At 42.3% G+C, this 5300-nt stretch overlaps 1 protein-coding gene across 6 annotated transcripts in view; it reads right to left on the reverse strand.

Moving 5' to 3' along the window:
• The window catches only part of ABLIM1 (actin binding LIM protein 1), a 329208-nt gene that overhangs the window by 233130 nt on the left and 90778 nt on the right, over positions 1-5300 (reverse strand). The window lies entirely within an intron of this gene.

Below are 5300 nucleotides of genomic sequence, written 5' to 3' on the forward strand. Positions count from 1 at the left end.
TTTATGCTTAGTCACATCCTACTCTTTGTGATCCCATGGACTGTAGCCCACCAGGTTCCTCTGTAGAATTTTCCAGGCAAGAATATTGGAGTGGGTTGCCATTTCCTACTCCAGGGGATCTTCCAGACTCAGGGATTGAACCTGTGTCTCTTGCATCTCCTATACCGGCAGGCAGATTTTTCACCACTGCACCAACTAGGAAGCCCACGATAATCTCTAAGTTCACTCATATTGCCGCAAATGGCAAAACTTCATTCTTTTTAATGACTGAGTAATATTTAATTGTGTGTGTATGTGTGTATGTGTGTATGTGTGTGTGTGTGTGTGCGTGCGTATGTATCAGTCAGTCACTCAGTTGTGTCTGATTCTTTGTGACTCCATGGACTGCAGTACACCAGGCTTCCCTGTCCATCACCAACTTCCAGAGCTTGTTCAAACTCAAGTCCATCGAGTCAGTGATGCCATCCAACCATCTCATTCTCTGTCTTTTTTATCCATTTATCTATTGATGGACACTTAGGTTGCTTCCAGGTTTTGGCAACTGTAAATAGTGGTGCTATGCACACTGGGGTGCCAGTATCTTTTCAAATTAGAGTTTTCATCATTTCCAAATATATGCCCAGATGTGGGATTGCTGGATCATATGGTAGTGGTATTTTTAGTTTTTTAAGGGCCCTCCATACTGTTTTTCATTCTGGCTACACTAATTTACATCCCTTAGGTAAGTACATCTTCTTACATTTTCTATTCCAATACTGATATTCTTCACCGGGCCCTGGTCCTTACTAACTTCTCATGCTGGTTAGCTGCCCAGCACATCTTTGGCACACACCTGCCAGTGGTACTTCCAAGACTACAAATTCTAAATGACAGAGATTTGTTCTGAACAATACCTAGCACAGTGCCTGCCACCTGCTGAAAGACGCCTAGTAAATTAATGATGACACACAGAAGGTTAATGGGCCACTCTAATGCCAAGGCAGGAGAGGGCTCTATGACACATCTGCAGATCCTACCTGATGAAACTGCCAGTTAGAGGCAGACTGTTATGGCAAGAGTGCTTTTAAAGTAAAAAAAAAGTAAGTAAAGACGTGGGTGAGGCCAGGAGCCTCCAAAGTGAAGTGACTAATGAAATCCATGAATCTGTATGTGCATTTGAACTACACAGTATATATGAAAAACAGACAAAAGGGACCATTTAAACCATTTAAAAATAGTCCATGGAGGGACTTTCCTGGTGGTCTCGTGGCAAGACTTCAAGCTCCCCATGTAGAGGGCAAGGGTTCAATCCCTGGGTGGAGAACTAAGATCCCGCATCCCAACAGGGCATGGCCAAAAAATAAAAATACAAATGAATAAATACAATTAAAAAAACAATATAAAAATAATCCATAGAGATGTGTCTCCACTAAATAACACCACTCTGCTAACACCCTGAGATTTCCCAGGAGCACTGTGTGTCCCGCTTCCCCTTGTATTTCTGCCACTTCCATTCATGCCTCACATGAGGTATGGGTCCCCTGCAAAGTATTATAAAGAAAAGTAATACCAGGCTCGGGGAGATTCTATTCCACTCAGATCTTTGTGGTATGAGGTGTGATCACAAGCCCAGGGAGCCTGTCAACAGTGACTGCGGGGGAGGTGGGACTCAGACAGGAATCCTCAGGGCCCTGTTTGTCACTGAGAGCTTTATACAAACTCAACACTCGGAGCTCCTGGGCCTGCTCCTACTGCTCGGGCACATCTCTGGCAATGTCATGCTCTAATAGACCCACTGGCTAATGACCTTGACAGAGCTCATTCATTATGGCAGCTATTGATTACCTCTTAGAGCAGAAAATGGGCTTCCCTGTTGGCTCAGATGGTAAAGAATCTGCCTGCAATGCCAGACGCCTGGGGTTCAATCCTTGGGTTGGGAAGATACCCTGGAGAAGGGAATGGCTACCCACTCCAGTATTCTTGCCTGGAGAGTATCATGGACAGAGGAGCCTGGTGGGTTACAGTCCAAGGGGGGTCACAAAGAGTCGAATACAACTGAGCGACTAACACTTTCACTTTTTCACTTGACGCAGTAAAACCTGCCCAGCACTCCACTGTCTCACAGGGAATCTAAAAGGAGTGCCAGTCAACACACTGTGTTCCCCCCCTTTTTGGAAATGCATTATATTTAGAGTTGTCTTGTTAAATCTCGATATTCTGAATTAATATCCTTACTCTGACCCCAACCTTTGAGGTAGGTTAGTGATGGAGAAGTACGTGTCAGCAGTCAGATTTTAATATGAAAGAGAGGCTGGGTGGCTCAGATGCCTAAATGACTGTTAATTGTATGCAAACACTAGCTCTCAGCATATCCTTTAGTGCAGAAGATAGTAAATCGCTGTATCAAAGTCTTATATCAACAGTCCTCTAAGTAGTTAATGCTTTCAAGACGTTCCAGGAGAGGCCAGGGTGATGCACTCATTACAGAGGGATGGATGAGGAGTTGAAAACCTGGTTGTTTTAAAGCATCGGAACCCAGCTACCAGGTAAGATACCAAATTTAAGCATAGTCAAACATGTTTATTAGCTATCCTTTCAAAACACCCTTCTATTTTAAAAGAGTCACTAAAAATATTGTCAATATTCTGTATGGAGAGTACTTTTAAAACAAAGCAGAGGAGTGAAACTCCTTGTTAGGAACATAATGTGTGCCTCTTTTTAAGCCTCAGAATAATTTGTCAGCTTCCAATTTAATTATGACTGAGATTCAAGTCAACTGTTGAGGGTTCTGGGGATACACTCTCCATAGATTCCAGCCAGTAGCAAGTGGAAAGATTCCAAATGCATTAAAAATATACCATGGAAAGGAGGGGAGCAGGAAACATGGAAAAAAAGAAAAAATGAAATTCTTTTAAAAGAAAAATTTCTTTTTCTTTCTGGTGACCACTAAAAATATAATCTGACATGACTTACTCTGCTATAAACTTATCCTGTTTATAATCTCTCTGTCATGTAAGATTTTCCAAAACCTTCCTTATCTTTCCTGGAAATCAAAATTAAAACCTACCCTTTTTACAGTGCAAGGAAAACAGAGGGTTTCAAATTTATTCAAATAGAGAAATATAGACATCTTGAGACAGTCTAGTTTTATCTCTAAGACCCGTTTCAGTTAAGAAAAGCCATCGAATCATAGTTTCCAACTCTAAATATCAGTACTCTGTTAATACTAATAAATATGTACAGTGTTATCATTAACATTCAGATTCTATCTTCAAAGAAAGCCCAGAGAGTGCCAAAGAATCCAGAGGCCTTTTGTAAACATCAGGTGATGTTACACTTTAGAATGAATTGGGGAAGAAAAAGCTGTGACTAAGTTGCTGGCTTCCTGCCCACCCAGGGCCATTGTCAGCTTTCAGTTTAATTATTCTGATGTTTGTCAACTTTTGCCTTCCCAGTAAATGTTGAAGGCGGATCATTAAAGAACATGATGCCACATTTCCAGATTTTTCAGTCAGCATTGTCTTTCAAAGTAATGTTCATTTACAGGAGGAAATTTTATGGCACAGAAAGCCCTCATGAATTATTCATCAGTTACAGAGCATGCCAACATTCAATTCCTTTATACCTCTCGGTGAGTGTGGACATGTGAAGTGGAGCACGCTCTGGCTCTCTAGTCCTACAGGAAGGCAAACTCGAGCTCACAGGAGGTCCTGGTAAACAGAGAAGAGCAGAGTCTTGAAAAGTAAAGGTGGGAGGTACAAAGCGTTTCTGCCTTACATGGGATTGATTACCTGATAGACTACTCTCCAGAAACCAAAACAAGTTACGATCACTTGCTCTAAAGTCTAGTATCAAAAGAATCAGCATGAATTGATATGGTCTGCTGGTTTCAATACAGCAGCCTGAAAGATCGCCTTGGGATGCCTCTGAGGCTGTGGCGTTGGCTGTGGGTCCCTGGGGATGCTGAGCAGGGGAGCTGGGTCCCTCCTGAAGCCATTCTCCCCAGGGTACCAACTGTCTCATAAAGCACAACTGTAAGGGATGCATCCTAGGGACAGCATCCCTATGAAGATGGAATATTTCCTGCCACATCAGTAAATAAGGATGTCACAGTCATCAGTGATCATAGCCCTCCAAGGTGAGTTGGTGAGCCCTCAGGGCACTCAGGAAGGAGAATACCTGCCATCGAGCAGCCACAAGACTGCAGCCACTCCCTGTGGTGAGCCCCAAGGGAGCTCAGGATGTGAAAAACACAGGCTACTGGCCCCAGATAGCGAGGTGCATATGAAAGGAATAAGTTCGGTGAGCCCAGACTCTTGTACCTTCCCATACAAATAAACGTGCTAAATTCCTTAAGCTGGGATATCTAGTTTTCTTTAATTAGCAATAATTTTTCACGTTCAGACGACCTGCTTTTTTGTTGCAAAACTTCTATGTAACTTGGTTCCTCCTCTTGCCTCCTCAGAGACGTTCTCTCAGGGTTACTTGAGATGCTGCCTCCTGGTACTGAAGTCTTAAAAATTTCCACTGAATGAAACATAACTCTCAGCTTTTAGGTTGTAAATATTTTTAAGCCAACCCCTAGCTCAAACAGAGTGTCCGTTGTACCCAATCTACGCAGACAAAAACAACATAACATAAGGAGATGGGAGAATTCACCTCAAAGCTATGTTAACACAGATATACTGGCATGGAGATGGGAAAGAGTACATAAGCAAAATGCAGGTCACAGATTCTCACTCACAGTCACTGAGGACCCCCAGTGTGCTCCAACAGACCAACCTACCCAAATTTAACTTAATGGAGCTGGACTCCTGCTACATAATAGTCATATCCATTTTTTAAAACCCCATTCTAATGATATTTATAAATGTTTAAAGAGTAGTAAATAATAGTATTTATAAATATACTTAAATAGTGGTAAAAAAAACCCACTTGCAGTGGTAAGGAACCTGCCTGCCAATGCAGGAGACATAAAAGACTCAGGTTCGATCCCTAGGTCAGGAAGATCAAGGAAATGCCAACCCACTCCAGTAATCTTATCTGGAGAATCTCATGGACAGAGGAGCCTGGAGGGCTATAGTCCATAGGGGTGCAAAGAGTCGCACATGACTGAAGCAACTTAGCACAGCACATAAGTATGTTAGTATATAACATATGCATATTATACAAGCATGTGTTTGTATTAACCTCAAGGGTTAATATAATAAGTGCACAACTATTTTAACCAATGGAAAAGTCCCTGCAGCTCTCCTCATCTTTAAATGCACAGCCCACCCCAGACAGCACACGTGACAAGTTTATGAAAAAGACAGCCAAAC

Source organism: Bos taurus, chromosome 26 (assembly GCF_002263795.3).
Source record: "Bos taurus isolate L1 Dominette 01449 registration number 42190680 breed Hereford chromosome 26, ARS-UCD2.0, whole genome shotgun sequence".
Classification (NCBI taxonomy): domain Eukaryota; kingdom Metazoa; phylum Chordata; class Mammalia; order Artiodactyla; family Bovidae; genus Bos; species Bos taurus.